This window comes from Calliphora vicina, chromosome 1 (assembly GCF_958450345.1).
Source record: "Calliphora vicina chromosome 1, idCalVici1.1, whole genome shotgun sequence".
In the NCBI taxonomy this organism is placed as follows: domain Eukaryota; kingdom Metazoa; phylum Arthropoda; class Insecta; order Diptera; family Calliphoridae; genus Calliphora; species Calliphora vicina.
This window is the reverse complement of record NC_088780.1, coordinates 17,309,980-17,328,108: the sequence shown is the minus strand read 5'-3', so window position 1 is coordinate 17,328,108 and position 18,129 is coordinate 17,309,980. Positions and strand designations below refer to the sequence as shown.

General features: G+C 29.2%; 1 protein-coding gene across 1 annotated transcript in view; it reads right to left on the bottom strand.

The window, feature by feature from the left end:
- Positions 1 to 18,129, bottom strand: part of LOC135949607 (uncharacterized) — a 123,451-nt gene that overhangs the window by 51,786 nt on the left and 53,536 nt on the right. The window contains exon 2 of the mRNA XM_065499204.1: positions 15,949 to 15,981. The gene's annotated coding sequence lies outside the window, so the exon portion shown is untranslated. The remainder of the gene's footprint in view (positions 1 to 15,948; positions 15,982 to 18,129) is intronic.

The window sequence follows — 18,129 nt, the reverse complement described above, 5'->3', positions numbered from 1 at the left end:
TTGGCAATTCATTTTTATCACTTGTTGTTGTTTAGAGCATTTTGGCAGCTGTCAAACGTTATTAAAGCTATGTTTATAAAATTTCTTACAGTGTTTCCTACCATATACAAATTAACTACAATACAAAACTTTTAAATACGCTTTTGAAATGAGAATAATTGTGCAAATAATTGAGACAAGTGAATCAGCTGGCTTTATACTACTACAATTTTGTTTTACATGTTTGAATATTTTTCTTTATTTGTATTTCATATTGTATGTAATTGTTGTTGAAAATTTTTCTTAATAAATTAAAGCTGGCTGGCGGCTGACGTTAAAAAAGGGTTGTCATCTGGTTGGCGACGTTTTCTTGGAACACAATGAATCTGTTTTTAGTTTGTTCGTAATCATTTTTAGTTTGATTCAAGCTATAAATTATAATTTAAAACAAAATAAAGATTGATTGTCAGCGTCATCGTCATCAACAACATCATCATCTTGAATTTCTTTGTTATTTTTATTCGGACTTGTACGTTTTCTTATTTATTCTTTTTTTTATCATTTATTGATCACGTTGTTTTATATTTGAATATAAAACAAGTAGTAAAAAGACAAAACCCTTCCTTTTTTGTTAGAATTTCTCAGGTTATTTAGTGGATGATGGTGGTGTTGCTGTTTGCTTTAATTGTTCATTTTTTTTTTTTTGGTTTGTTTTAATAGTATTATCAAATAATTTAAAAATATCTATCCCCTGTCTACCAGACAATAGAATCTTCCATTATGTATGAGAATTTGTTTTATGTAGCTGAAGACTAGTCTAGCATATTAAATAACAACGACATTCTATCATCAAATACTGGTTGTTTGATCGCTTGGCTGGTTGGTTGGTTGTTTAATTTTTGTATTTTAGATAATTATATATTTTATTATTTGATTTCGAAACTAGTTTTATTAGATTTTTATGTAAAAAATTCCTAGAATTATTATTGTTAGGGGAGGAAGATATCATAATATATCACAAAATTTTGTGATGTACTTGTTTATGTTTTTAATATATTTTCAGAAGATTAGATCATTGTAAAATTTGTGTAAATGTCGTTAGAGATTTGAATTCAGTAGCTACAATAGTTTATAATGAATCATAGAGAATTCAGTTATTTGTTAAATTTGAATAATGTAGATATATCACGTTGTATTCTAGATATTGTGGATACCGGTTTCTGAAATACTTTCTCAAATGTAAAGACGTCATAATAACTATGTTGTTTATTAGGTGTAGGGTTTTAAAATACTTTTGGAATTATTAGTTATAGATGCTTCTTGTCTTTTATGTTTTAAATATTGTTTAATTTTAAGAATTTCTTTAAATTATCTATCTTTACTAAGTGACTGACTGATTCAACATCGTCCATCCAAAACGCCAAAAGGTCAGAGACCTGATATTTGTAACATAGGTTCTCCTCTCCCTATGTAGATCCACTAAGAAGGGATTTTTGAAAATTCGATGATAAAAAAGGGTAAATTTTTGCTACCAAAATCATTTAAAATGCATCTTTATCTACTTAAATAATTAGCAGACAGGTGTTGGTAGTTTTGAACAAACCTTAATCTGCAATAAATGATTTTCTAATTTAAATCTCTCTTAATTTAGTCATAATTGATAAAAGACACCTTATTTAGTACAAAGCTTCTTAATACAAGTGCTCTGTAATAAGAAAATTTTGCATTTCATTCATAATCTCAAGTTCCATAAGTTTTTATCTTCTTCTTAAGCGATTAACAAGGACAAAAGTGAAATGAAATTGGCAACACTTTCAACATCAACAAAAAAGCAACACTGTGCCCTACACACAATCACACACACTCTATGATATGTGTGTGTATGTCAGCCTGCCAAAATGATGTCAATATTAGCAGACATCCAACTTAACTCTAAAAAGAAGAAGCTTTATATTAAATTGATGTTACTTTTTAGATGTTAATATTAGAATAAAAGAAACTACAACAAGTGTGTTATTTAAATGGTTAATGTATAAGTAAAAAAAGTAACATAAAACTATGAGAATTTTCATAGTTTTATTTACTTAAAATGTAAACAAAGCCTTAAGTAAACTTTCTTGATCATTCTTTCTTTTCAATTTCATTTCTACACTTTAATTTAATCTTCAAGAGATCTAAACTACATAGTAGGGAGGGGTGGGGTGGGGGGTCCACAAATACGCATACAATAGAAAACCTAAAGAAATATTTAACAATACCAACAGCATGAATGTATCTGAATGAAAACAATTGTTTAGTTTAGCTTTATTTTCTAATGATTTTTTTCTAGTTGCTTCTTTATAGGGGAACTGATGAAGAAGTTACTACTCATGCTCTTCTATTTGTTATGATTTGTTAGGAAAAAAAAATTGTAATAAAAAAAATTAGTTATGATAAACTTAATGTTTTTATTTTACTTTCTATGTTTAGTTATACTTTACTTTTTCTCTGGTGTTTTGAGGTTAAGGAAATAGAGTTTTAGCAGCAGAAAAATAGATATCAAATCATGTTATTTACAATAGGTACTTGAAGCGTGTAAAAGTAAAAGAAATTTTATAGATAAAAGAAAAGTATGACGGATTGTGAAAGAAACAGAAATGGGTTGTTTAGTAGTTTATATAGGCTACTAAGGAGTGCGACCATAAAAATGAATGAAACATGTTTGGTTTCAGTGAGGAATGCTCTTAAAAATGTTTCGATCGATGCAGAACGCTCTCTCTCACTTTGAAACAGAGTATCCAATATTGACTTGATTCGTTCTTGCCCTCAAAAGATGAAAAGTTATTTTGGCTCGAAATCCATATGTTGCCACCAATCTATCCTCTTTCCAAAGAAAGTAACACTAATATCTGAGTGTAACTTCTCTTTAAAAAAAGTTTCCATTGTTTTGTCAATAACACAATTAGTTACGTTTGTTTTATATTTTCAGAATTTAATAAATTATGTTTTTAGCAAATAAATGTATTTATTAATAAAATATTAAAACAAAACAAATTTCATAAGATTTTTTTCTAGCTTGAATATTAGGAAAAGTTTCCATTGTATCAGCCACTGTGTATTTAGAACAAGAACAGAGAAATGTGTTTTAAATTTGGTTTAATATTAAAAAATACACTTTGTTTACACCTTAAACATTAAATTGTTTTTAAGTAATCAAATATAATAAAAATATATGTATATTGTACATAAATAATTATGAAACAAAAACCTGTTAAATATTACTGGTTCTAAATATAACCAATAATCAATTGATTTATTAAAAAATTCTTAAGATATCTAGTATTTTAAAAATATTTTTTTTTATATAAAAAAAAACAAATATAAATTCTACCTCTATTTAAATATTAACCTTTCTTAATGGGTTTTACATTAATTAATGTTTATGTTTTTTTTCTCTTTTCCTAGAATTCTAACCAGTTTCAGTTTAAATTAAACCATACATTTAATAAGACATTTTGAACGTGTTGAAAAACAGATTTATTCAAATTATTTAACATTTTGCTAGAGTTTTTCTTTATTTATTTTTGTATCTGCTGGCAAACGGGAAGAAGAGAATGTATGCATGTATGAGTCTTTAAAGAACGGAACTCATTTATCTTTTCATTACCTGCCTTAACAAACGGTGGCAAGTTCTGTGCTACCAACAACAACAGTAACAACAATTATACCTTTTTTCATACCCCTTGCTTTTTTATACAAAAACAAATTTAATTGAATACTTAAGAAAACGAAAAGAAAAGGCTAAACTTATAAACATGTAAAAGAAATGATTCTTTAAATAAGAAAAAACATTTAAAAATTTTAATAACAAAAAATTTGATTAAAATTTTCCCTTACTTGATAAGTTTATTGATTGTTTCACTATTTAATGTTATTTAGCACAAATTTCTTATAATTTTAGGAATTTCAATTCATTTTAGCTTATTTACCTATTTCATGAGGTTGGCATCACTGGCAAGCCTGACAATCGGTTTAAAAGTGATGCCAAGTTTTTTACAAACGAAATTCACAGGAGAGTGATGACATCAAATGAAAATTAAACAAAAACCCGATTTTAGTAAATAATATAAACTAAATCAATCAAATTTTATTGATTGTTTCATTATTTAATTTTATTTAGCACAAATTTCTTATAATTTGATGAATTTCAATTCATTTTAGCTTATTTAACGTTTAATTAACAAGGGATTTGCTATCATGAGGTTGGCATCACTGGCAAGCTTGACAATCGGTTTAAAAGTGATGCCAAGTTTTTTACAAACGAAATTCACAGGAGAGTGATGACATCATATTAAAATTAAACAAAAACCTGATTATAGTAAATAATATAAACTAAATCAATCAAATTTTATTGATTGTTTCATTATTTAATTTTATTTAGCACAAATTTCTTATAATTTGATGAATTTCAATTCATTTTAGCTTATTTAACGTTTTATTAAAACGGGATTTACTGTTATGAGGTTGGCATCACTGTCAAGCTTGACAATCGGTTTAGAAGTGCTGCCAAGTTTTTTACAAACGAAATTCACAGGAGAGTGATGACATCAAATGAAAATTAAACAAAAACCTGATTTTAATAAATAATATTATAAACTAAAGCTGTTTTTTATAATAAAACAAATTTAAAATGCTATAAATCTTTGTTAGTTGAAATATTTTAAAATTTCTTTCCCAGAATTTTTTTTTAGAACTTTTAAGCCTCCACTCTTTTAAGCCACTGCACACACCTGCATGATTATAGTTGGTTATAGTCTACTCAAAGTTCATTATAATAAATTTGAAATAAATTTTTTTTCTTAAGTTTATTTTGTAGTAGTTGTTTCTTCAAGAACCTCAATTAGAATTTTTATTATTTTTAATTTAAATGCGAGCATCCGCAGTAAATCCAACAGACAAACAACATACATTTACATAGTTTCTTTTAGCCTTCCCCTTCCGAAACAACATTAGGCAGCCATCAGTTTTTCTTTTGTTTGTTAAATAAATAAATATTCTTCCATACTTTTTGTACCTAACTGGGAACTTTGGAACCACAGAACATAAGAATGAATGAGTGACTGGTTTAAATGGTGGTTGGTAGGTAGGTAGGTAACATATAAGTAATGTGTGAGAGAGTTAAGCATGTGCCAATATTTTTATTTATTTACTACGTAGATTTTGAATGACTCAGCCAGTGACCAGAACGGAAACGCGTTTTAAATGTTAAACCAAACGGAAATGGTAGTAAAAGTATAGATCTTCTTTTGTTTTTCTATTCAGATGTGTACTTATTATTATAAGTGTTTTGGTGGTACACAGAAAGAATTAAATTTCTGATTCAATCAAGAAATTTGCTCAATCAGACAAAATTTTGTTTGAATTAGGACCTATCACAAAATTTGTAAATTCAAACAAGAAATTTTGCAAAAAATGAATTGAAAAAAATCAATATTTTTTCAATTAAAAAAAGTATGATATTAAACAAAAAAGTTGTTTGAATTACAACACAATTTCAAACAAAAATTTGTTTAAAACAGTAAAATTTTTGTTTGATCAAAAAAAATATTTTGAAGCTAAAATGATGTAGAACCAATAAAAAAATGGTAAAAATACTAATATCAGAAAAAAAATAAAAAAAACAACAAAAATAAAGAAGAAAAAAACTACAAATAAGAAAATAAAGAATGAAAAAGCTAAGTAAGGAAAAAAACAAATAAACATCTAAAACAGTATTTAATGTTTTAGATGTTTACCATACGTACATCATACAATTCACATATTTTTGCAAGCCATTGACAAAATCAAAACTACTTATATATAAAATATTTTTAACCAAATGAGAATTATATCCACACATCATAAAAACAAACATGCAAACGAAATTACCCAATGTGACTAATATACACATGATAACAACAAACACACTATTTACTTGCTGGTTTTGTTGTTTTATCCCAATTGTTGTATTAAAATAAAAATCAAACAAAAACATTAATAGAATCTATAAAAATATTTATAGAAAATAAAATTAGTTTCAGACAGGCGATTGTTTGAAAATATTTTAGCAATAATTTTTTCTGTGTAGGCAGAGTTTGTTATTAAAAATATATTACAAATTAAAGAGATTTATGGGTTTTTTCTTTCTATAAAATCAAAAGGTTTTAACTCCTGTTTGCCCACAAAAGCCATAATTTTATTGAAATTCTTATTGTAACATCTAGGAGTCATTAATTATGTGCTTTGACAGCTAAAAAAGTCACTTATTTGAGCTTTTCTCAAGCGTTAACATTTTTATGTTAGTAACTTGTCAAATGTATTTGCTAGCATTTAAAAGTTATGAGTAGACTGCAATTTGAAATTGTCAAATTCTTATGCTGACTTAAAAATCTTACTCTTTGCCATAAATGTTAACCTTCGTAATTGAGCAATAATTTTTAAAACATTAGATGTCAAATTTTGAATTTGTCTTTCAAAAATTTTGACTTTTCTTTGCAAAAATAAAAAAACACAAAAGTAATTCTATAACAAAACATTAATTAAGTAGAAAACTCAACAAGGAACTAAAAATAGTAATAAAAAAAAATTAAATTTTTAAAACATTTTACATTGCTACGTGTTCTCTACCCCTTGGACATAAACATAAAGTTTGAAATAAAGCTTTGTTATTCCTCCGACACTATTGTCTATGTAAAAATAATAACCTTTCTTATAGAAAACTGAAAAGTTTTAATATAAAAAAGGAAAAAAAGACAAATGTAAAATAGATTTTAATTAATTTTCCCCCCAAATGGTTGATTTGGATCCATGCCTGCTCCATCTAAAGACAAATTTTGTATGAATCATGCTGTAAACTACTGTTCTTATTACGCTTCTTTCTATAAATCGACTTTCAAACAATCGCACAAACAACTTTTTCTGAAAAAAGTCGAAATTGTAGTTTTGACTGCAAAAAAGTCGAACAATCGATTACGTTAAAATAAAAATGTTAAAAAACAATCACACAAATGACTTTTTTTTTAAAAAAGTTGAAATCGTCTTTCTGGTCGCAAAAAAGTCGAACAATCTTTATACCAAAAAATCTGACGATAAAAATGTTTGAAATAGGAAAAAAATTTCGCAAAGTCTATTGAAAGGTAAAAAAGACGATTTTCATAAAAAGTCTTAAAGTTGATTTTTTTTTATTTTATTTCAAAACAATCAAAACTATAAAGTGACTTTTAAATAAACGACTTTTGTATGGAAAATGTCAAGATCGTCTGCTTCTTCCCCAAAAAGTTTAAAAGTCGAAAAATTTAAATAAATCATAGTAATTTTTTTTTACATTTTTATTGCCAACATTTCTAAAACACATTTTTGATCAATGATCAATAAATCTAGCGATCAAGAATTTTTGAAAATTAAAATAAAATAAATTTCAAAATCGATTAAAAAAATAAAAGAAATTTGATGAATTTTTATTGCAAAAGTCGAAATTGTCAGTTTAGTCGAAAAATAGTCAAAAGAAAAAGTTGAAAAAAGTCTTAAATTTGATTTTTTTTTTATTTCAAAATTTCGATATCCACAAAATGTCGAAACACTGAAAAAAGTCGTATAGTAAATTTTTTAGAAAATTAAAATAGAAAAAAATCTATTAAAAAGTTCAAAAAATTGCAAAAGTAGGTTTTAATGAAAAAGGCCTCAAAGTCGATTTTTTTATTTTCGAAAAGTCTGAAAAAAGTCGTTAGTAAATTTGTTTTTATAGCAAAATTTTTAAAATTCATTTTTCATTTGGCGATCAAGAATTTTTGAAAATTAAAATGGAAAAAAATCGATTAAAAAAGTAAAAAAATATGACTTTTCATAAATATCAAAGGTTGACAATTCAAAAATGTGATGAATTTTGAATGAAAAAAAGTCGAAATCGTTTATTATCGAAAAAAAAGTTGGAAAGTCGACTAATGAAAAAAGTCTTAAAGTCGATTTTTTTATTTTTATTTAAAAAATTTAATTTTTTTAACAATAAATCTGGCAATCGTATATTTTTATATTAATATAGGATAAACATTTTAAAAAAGTCGACTTTTCATAAAAAATCGAAAAATCGACTATTTGTGCTCTGCTCAATGGTTTTGAAGACATTCACAAATAAACCTACAACAAGTTACATTTTGCCGAATAATGCTTTATATACCCGAAATGTTGAAAAGTCGAAAAACTAAAAAAGTCATAAAGTCAACTTTTTTAAAAAAGTCGTAAAGTCAACATTTTTTTTATCAATTAATCTAGCGATCAAGAAAAAAGTCGTATAGTAAATTTTTTTTATAGCAATCTTTTTAAAATTCATTTTTCATTTGGCCATAAAGAATTTTTGAAAATTAAAATAGAAAAAACTTTAAAAAATTCGTCAAATAGATGACTTTTTATAAATAGCAAAGGTTGACTTCAAAAATGTGATGATTTTTTAATAAAAAAATGTCTTGAAGTCGATTTTTTTATTTTAATTTAAAACATTTTAATTTTTATCAATAAATCTGGCAATCATGTATATTTTAATATTAATATAGGATAAACATTTTAAAAAAGTCGACTTTTTGCTCAATAGTTTTGAAGATATTCACAAATAAACCTACAACAATTGACATTTTGCTGAATAATGCTTTATAACCCCAAAAAATTGAAAAGTCGAAAAACTAAAAAAGTCGTATAGTCAATTTTTTTTATTGAAATATTTTTTTATCAATAAACCTAGCGATCAAGAATTTTTGAAAATTAAAATAGAAAAAATAGCAAATATTAACTTCAAAAATGTGATGAAAAATTTTGAAATCTTCTGTTTAGTCGAAAAGTCGAATAATGAAAAAGCCTTAAGGTCGATTTTTTTATTTTTATTTAAAAAAAATCGTTTTTCTTAGCAATATATCTGACAATCATATATAATTTTATATTAATATAGGATACAAATGTTAAAAATATCAATTAAAAAGGAAAAACTATCGACTTTTCACAAAAAAATGTAAAGTCGACTTTTTGTTTTCTGCTAAATTTTGCAGAATAATGTTTTATATCCATTAAAATTAAAAAAAAAATGTATCAAATACTTTTCACACTTAAAGCACTGCTATGGCAAACTAACAAGATTTAGTTTTTCAAACAAAAAGCCGATTTTTTAGAAAATCAAAAATAAAAAACAACAAATTACTAACACATGTCTTTACTACTTTTTTTTATTAAAAAAAAGAAATATGTAAGAAATCCTGTTCTCTCGTTAACAAAGAAAAAAATCATCCTCTTTGTCAAATCATTCATTTCAAATCTATAATCTAAATTCATCTACTGACACTTATGGAATGTGGCAAAATCATGTTGGCCTGCCTGTTAGTGTTTCTTTCTCTTAATGCTCGTTTGTTGCACTTAATCTTAACAAATAAATCTAATGTTTGAATGCTGTAGTACGGAATACATTTTTGAATTTCTTTTTAACGGCTTATACGTACTACTTTTTTTTGTTTTGTATCCCAAACACTCTAACAAAACCATGTTTGAGGCAAAAACGTAAAAAATAAAAAAATAAAAAAGAAATATTGTAAACTTGACACCGCCGGAAACAATACAAGTTTCAGATGATTGAAAATTAAGAAGACGTGTAGTACGAGTCAACATTATATAGAGGAAAGAAAATCTTTACACGTTAGTTAAAGATTCAAATAAAATAGATAGATAGATACATACATACATAGTTAGATGGATGAATGGAATGGTTGAATGGTTACATGGCTGGATATAAACATATGTGGTAAACTCTAGCTTTAGTTTTTATTATTATTAAGAAGAAGAGGTGGTAATACTATGCATTACAAAGTATTTTGATAACAGAACTTAAGAGAATTAATTATAAATTTAATTAAAGTAATAAAAATCAATTTTTATACTAATAAAGAACTTAGCTTTAAAAAATACAAATAAATAATAAGTTTTAATTATTGTTTTTAATAAAGAACTGAATTTTTTTCAAATATTAAGCTATTTTTAAAACATTAAAGCTGAATTGATGTTTGAGTAACAAAAGGTTGGCATCGCCGCCTGCTTTTCTCACACTTGTATAAAAAAAGAAGAAGAAACTTGTAAACAAAGCAAAATTTCCTAAACAATGAATTAATTCTTTCAACAAACTTCCCAACAACTAAAGTTGTTGCTTCAAATACAAAAAAACTTACATAAAAAAAGAAATAGAAACAAAATATTTGCAACACAATCTAATGGCAACAAAATAATATCACATAACATCAACATAACGAATGTGAAAAGCCACACAAACACAACCGACACAACAAACATAAAATCATATTACTTCCGTGGCTATGAACAGCTGAAACATCAGTTGCAGCAGCATCACCATCCTCCTCATCCCATAAAATCACCAACAGCAACAGCTACAGAAAACATCAACTAACAAAGTCTGTTTTAGAAACAATAACAAAAAAATCTGCAACAAATGTCAGGGGAGGAGTAGATGAGTGAATGAATGAATGAAAAGCCTGACAGTGAATACTTATTATGTTGTAAAACAACAAACAGCACAACCACAACAACATCTCGTTACAATAACACAACAACAATAATAATAACAATAATAACAACAAACTCTTAACCAAGTCATGTCACACAATTTTAAACTTGACTTTCAAAATGAGTTCAACAACAATAACAATTGAGAGTAGTTTAGTGCAGAGGAAGGAGAGTTAGTTGGTTGTTGCATTCAAATCTCTTTTAATATAACGGTTAAAAAATGCTGCCATTTTTTTGTACGCCTTTCCTTTTATCATGGTTGTTTTGTCATTAAAGCTTTAAAACAATTGTTTAAGTTTTTTTTGTTTTGTGAAAAAATAGGAGAGTGAAAGAAAGAAAAAAAAAGTTATTTAATAACAATTATTACGCTTGATTATACACTTATTTATGTACATGTTTATATGGTTTGGTAATATCGTGTTAAATTTGAAAAAAAAAAACTTGTATATAGCTAGTGACAAAAAAGCTTTTTAGGCTTAGTCTAAATCAAAATGAGTATTATTTAGTGCAAACGTCTTCTTATTTAGCAATAAATGGCTTTGTTAACAAATAAATTGCCGTATATGGGACATCTTCAACCCACATGAGGTTCACCAGACATTTGGTTTTTGAGTCGACGATATCATTGCTCCATAGTTCTTCGCAAAATACCTTGTTTAGATCATCTCTCTCAACACCGATCGCTACAGATCAATGATAACCAATTTATTTTAGCCCGAATTGCTGAATGGCGCTACGTGCTAAAACGGTGGTTATCTCTCGAAATATATTGGACACCAAGACCAAGATCGTTTACTTGACCCTGTCAGACTTTTTCTTGTGGGGTTTTCTGAATGCTCAGTTTTATGCCACTAAGCCACAATAAAGCGATTACCTCAATGTTAACATAACCCAGGCCATAGCCCTTATTTAGGCCAATCTTGGAGGCGGAGTGATTGAAAATTCGACCTATCCGAAACGTGTCAACTTTTGAAACCGCGGCAGACATTTGAATGTTGTCATATTCCATATGTAATGACATACATGGGCTTTTGAAATACAAATAGAATTTCGTTAATACTTCACACATAGCACAAACCCGCTCTTATTGGAGTAGGCTCATATCTCGGGGGAGCCTCTAACTATGTGCCTCTAACTATGGTTTGGATGACCGATCCAATGACATCCCAAAATTATATTTTGCATCAACATAAAGTTGTGTTCCTTGACCTTTGTTTCCTTATAAAGAAGGTATTCGGAGGTTATTTGACTTTCGTAGCTTCAAATATCTATCCACCATAACCTTGCTCATGTTTCGAAAATTGTGAGTGCAGTGGCTGAGGTAGCAACCTCGAAATTTTAAAATAGTTCACCGTCGGTTTCTGTACGTCATATACGATGCTTCTGTTGAGTTTTCTTTGCCTAAGTTGGTGATAGCTGCAGTTTAAATGCTGTTAAGAAATTATAGATTTGTTTGGGATAACAATTGCCCATCGCCATGGAGATGCAGTAGTCTGCATATCTAAAGACATCCACATCATATGACAGCGCATTGAACTAATAGAGGTAGCAGTTAAACTGGAGCTCACTGAGGGACTTCTGGTTTCAGCTTTTCTGTCTAAACTCCACGAATTATCATTATCGATTACTTCGTTTTGTGGACTTAAGGAAGAGCTGGACTTGACCGACAGTGTCAAAGTCCTTCGATAGGTAAAGCGTCACGATGATAGAGCATTCACCATGCCTCTACTGGTTCAGGACATGTGAGATCCAAGTGGCTGTGACGTATAAAGCAATGATGGATCTGTTCATCTTGTGGATATCCATGCTGGTAGTTGATAAGCCAGCTTTGGAAGGAGAAAAGCTTCGAGTATAGTCAGGTGACGGCGACTGTTTCGTGGTTATCCCGGACTTAACTCAACCCATTTCCAGACGCTAATAGATTAAATCCCGTTGCCAGGTTCTTGGCTCCCTACACTGCTTCTGATGGGTTCTGTAACATCAGTTGGCGCATAAAGTTGTGACGCTTCCGAGACTGAAAGATTATGCTGTTTACAAACAATACTTCATTTCGCCTTGTCTATCTCGGGTTGCTTGATAAAAAATAAATGGTGGTATTCGCAGACGAAAGTAAATTTTATCAATTCTGGCTCATGTTCATTTTTACTATGTATTAATTCAAATAATACATAGAAAAGTAATTAAGACATTTGGAAATTGTGAGAAGTGCTTCGAGTAGCTTCAGATGATAGGAGGGAATTCGGCCCTTACGATTGTTCATCACACGCGAATATCCCGCACTTAAATCAACCCATCTCCAAGCGCTGGGTTCTTGACTTGTATAATCCGAGTCGATTGCTTCTGCAATAGTCCCTCACTCGCGATTATCCCGGACTTAATTCAACCCATTCCCAAGAGGTGGCTTCTCAACACCCTGCTTCGAGTATAGTCAGGTGACGGCCTGTACGATTGTCCCTGTTTCGTGGCTATCCCGGACTTAACTCAACCCATTTCCAAACGCTGATAGATTAAAACTCATTGACAGGTTATCGGCTCCCTGCACTGCTTCTGATGGCTTCTGCAATTTCAGTTGGCGTATAAACATGTAGTATTTCCAAGACTGAATAATAATGCTCAAGTTTATTTGTACTATGTAATAATTCGATGAATACATTGAAAAGTAAATTAGAAATTTCGCAAATTGAAATGAAAACTCTATTGCGATCCTATGATCCTTATTCATCGAGTTGGAGTGTGACCTCTGCAGACTTCTAGTAATGTCTTCGTTTATCCTGATTTACAAACCTGCTGATATCACTATTCAGTTGGACCATACTTAGGTCGTCTTGGTTGGTAATTCGGTTGCGAGTCTCGCTGTTTCAGTTGGGAAGTGCGTCCGCTTAAGTTATAGTCATTCGAGCAGGATTGAAGCGAGCGACTGCTGAGATGATACTTTTGTGGAACATTCTCTTCGCTTCGTGTACGTTTAAGATCCGAAGCTGTGGCTGTCTGCTATCTATTGGTATTCATAGATGATAAAAAAATTATGGGTAAATTGTCAAATTGAAATCCAAATATAATCGTTATCCTATTAGCCTTCTTCATCGGGTTAGAGAGTTTATCAGACCAGAGATTTCTAGTATTTTTCGCATGTCTTCACTGACCAACATGCTGATTTCACTATTTCAGTTAGTACGGATGGCATCACAACGTTAGTATGCGAGTCTCGCTGCTAACGATAGAAAGTACGGCTGCACAATGAATAGTCGGTCGAGCAGGATAGAAGCCAGCGGCTGTAGCGATGATAGTCGTATGTGCCTATTATGGATGGCAACCGAACTAATGTTGTATTGTCAGTTTCCAAATTGGCTACCAGAAATTAGCTGCCAGATCAATCCATAATCAACCCTTAATTCAACTTCCTCCCAGCTTTACAAACGTTAGAGGTTATCGGAAGATCTTTGAAAATCTAAAGCTTCTGCTATTTTTTGGTTTATATAAATTCGACGTTCAGAGACGATAAAACCGTTAGACCCCTTTCACACTAGGCAATTTAGTTGCGCAAGTCTCTTGTGTTTGTAGATGCCAGAGGTAATGTCGGGTTAAGGAGAAGAAAATGCAGCATGTTGTTTTGTTGTTGGGCAAGAGACTTGCGCAACTAAATTGCCTAGTGTGAAAGGGGTCTTAGGTCTATGCAGACAAATGATTGCGGGAAAGTGGTCTGATCCCAGAGAAACTACTACAAGCCAGATAGTACAGTTAATCAGAACAGGCAATCACTGTGGTGATATCTGGTGATATCAGTGGGAAAGCATTCAGGATACCTTTTTTACCTCCATTAGCCCTCTTGGGAGCATATGGCTTCCATAAAGCATCTCAATCTTATACGATTTCTTGCAGTAGTTTTCGCGTCTTTCCCATGTAAGATTGAATTGTCTTGAGTATCGTGCGTCTCTATATACGATGTTGCCATTAGATCCAGTCTATTGTTATTTTGACTTGTTTGTTTCAGCTAAGTTTCAGTTTCGCAGATGATTGGTCTACTGTAGCAGGTCCTAGGATAAAGCGGCTGCCATCTAGAAACAACGCTCTCTGTGTATTTGATGTAGTGGTGGGGAACCTTGCTAATCATTGATTCCTACCTATACTTCCCAGGGGGTGGCGGTTTCCTGACCTTTGCCATCATATTATCCTCCTTTCAAGAGGGAGGAAAGGTCGGGGGCTTTCTTGGAAAACCATGATGACCATTTTTTTTCATCTGCCAGGGATCGAACCTGGTGTTTTGTAGCCAAGCACTTTAACCATTACATTCAATTAGTTCTGACATTGTCTTAATAATGCAAAAGTTAACAAACGTTTTTTCCTATTTGACTAAATAATTTTCCTTAATTTCTACTAAATAATTAAAAATAAACTAAAATATTTACAGTTACAGTAATTTGACATCAATTTTCCTGACACCAGCTGTATAAACATAGTTGCACTTAACCAGTAAACAAACAGAGTTGTATTAATTAACAAAAACTAAAAAAAAAAGTTACCCAACAGATAACAAAATAACAAACTATAACAACTGCAACATTACCATAAATATTTGAAAATGACTTTTTAAACATTTCCATGTTTGTGGCCATAAAATTATTTAAATAATTACATGGCGGCGGCTACTGACTAGCAGCTAACAAACAAACGAAACAAATATGTAGACAAGTTTTGAAAAGACAACACAACACGATCGAACAAATAAGTAGAGGAAAAGTTACATTATGTACATTTTTGATTATTTTGCTATGATTATTATTTCATTTAATTTTCACATTTCATTTAATAACTTGTGTTAATTATTACATTCACTGTTGGTTAATAACCAGGGTTGGTGTTAAAAATCAAAACAACAACAGCAGCAAGAAGAAGAAGAAGAAACCAGTGTTGCAATAATAACAAAAGAAAATAAACTTCAAGTTGTAAACAATTTCCTTTACATGTTCCTTTTTTTCTTTTTTTTTGTTCACCTAAACCATTAATTATGGTTTAAAAACCTTAGTAAATAGGAAAAGAAAAAAATGTAAATAAAATAAATTGCATATTATATTGGGATTTTATATTGTGCAAAATGAAACGTAACAAAAATAGCTAAACATAAAAAAGAAAGTCATAATTAACAATTTACCCGCAGTGAAATTACTTAATAATGTTGTTTGGTTTTTTTTGCTGGTTGTTTATGGCTTAAATAACTAATTATGTTTGCTTAAATAAAACAAATTAAGTTATTAATGAATGTAAAGCCTAGGGGGGAATTTTGGTGTGCTGTTAAACAAATTTGGTTTTAATTATTTAAGTCTTATGGTTGGCCAAAATGTGAATGAAACTGTTTCAACTCTAAGGAAGGAAGTGTATTTTATAAGAGCAAAAACAAACACTTACATTAATTAAAACAACGCCTGTTGATATAATAGCCTGTAAAGATAATAAAAAAAAAGACAAAAGATTATTAAAAAACTGTTAAACATTTTAAAAAAATTAGTTTGAGAAATATGATCTTAAACACATAAATTTTAATACTTATACAGACAACATACATTAAAAAAAGACTTGAAATATTTAGTAACTAATTGGTTATTAAGTTTAATAATGTTATTATACTATTAAGTGACTTTCTACACAAATATATGGCCATGAATCTTTGTTAGCGTTTTAATTTGTCTCCCCAAAAACTAATGTGGCATCACTGCTTGATGTCAAACGGTTTTTAATGTCAATACTAGACAGTGCTGCCATACATGTTTACAATCTGAGAGCAGGAAACGATGTCCCACCTATTATTAATAATTCAAGTCATCTTCTTATGTTTCAAGTTAAATTTATCATAATAAAGTTAATAAATATTGTCTTTTGTTTAATTAACTTCCTTTGATGTCTGTGTCTTCTTCTAATAGATAAAAGCTTTCAACAAAACGCCTTTTTATTGACATTTTAACGCCACTTAAATCACTATTCTTATCACAAAAAGGCTTTCAATGAAATACTTTAACCCAAAAAACTACCAATCATATTATCTTTTATTTAATATTGTTGCTTATTAAATTTAATTATTGAGAGTATTTTCACAATTTTCTATAAGCATGTAATTAAATATTGACTTATCACTACAAATAATGACAGCGATAAATTTACAAAGGGAGCAAAGAGAGATTTAAAAGAATGAAAACTACACCGGGCGGCAATTTTGTTTATTAACAAATCCGTTAAGGCAAAAATATGTCTCATCGCTGAACACAATATTGCGATAAATCAGCCGTCTATAAGTTGCGAGAAACAATGACTGATTTTCAAAAGAAAATTTGTGTAATTTGGTAGCGTTGTTCAAGCTTCAATCTATTCATGATAATTTGCTAAATTATACTGATCATAAATGTCAAAAAGTGAGCTCAGTATGACAGTTCGTTTGACAGTTAACCCTATCGCGAGTACTCTGGGGCTTAAAAAACACCCTATATGCATCATGTAATAGGTTAAACCAATTGGAAAGGGAACTGTCGCAGAATCTGTCATATATACAACAGGTTCATCGAGGAGAGGGATGACTCTAGTTCTAATATTATGTTTTTTATAAAAGGCACCTGTCACTTTTACATAAACTTGTTGTATGAGAGTTAAATTTACCCCTTTTCGACACTCTAAGTTAGATTACTGAACTAATCTACAAAAACTTGTTCAGTTTTGGTTGTTATAATAATGAACAGTTTAACACTAACCATAATAATCTAATAAAGTATCCATATCTGTCATTTACGGTTCAATATTATGTTATTAAATAAAAGTATGTGGGTAAATATTTACTCAACACTTTTTTTTATCATTTCTACACAAGTACTTTGTTAATTAATTTCGTTGAATTTATAAATGTAATGTAAAATGTGGCAGAAAATAGTGATAGGAAATGGGAGTACAGCAACTAATAAGTGGTTACAATTTATTAATAATTTATTAAATGTACGTACAATGCACTTAGCAATACGATTAATGTATTACAAAAGAAAACTACCATTATTTTCAGGAATAAAAAAAAAACGTTACAAACATGAGTTTGTTTTTTTACACTATGGCAACATGGCCAATGTCATGCACACTTGTTGCGAGTTGCCAACTGGAAAATGTACAGCCAGAGCTGGGGTACCTATTTTTTAAGAGAAAAATATTATTTTCAGTGATATAATACGGACAAGGTAACAGATGAACAAGGCCTCGAAAAATACCTCAAAATTTTTATAAATGTCCAAATTAAAATATAAACTCTGACTTTGATTAAAAAACTAATTAAAATCATACTCTACTTTATTTGAAAAATTGCATGTAAAACAAATATCAAAATTATTACCAAATGTTGTTATATTAAACAATTGGCCTCCATTTTTTTTTTGTTTGTTTATTATGTTATTGTAATAAACATTTGATGATCAGGTTGCTGCTACTAATAACGATGATCTTTGCATAATTCTAAACTCATTTATTTTTTTTTTTAAAAATAAGCTAAAAAGCGACGACATGAGTAATTGAAATTCAAGTTTAAAATTGAATAACAAAGGTGTAACTCTCTATTGAACA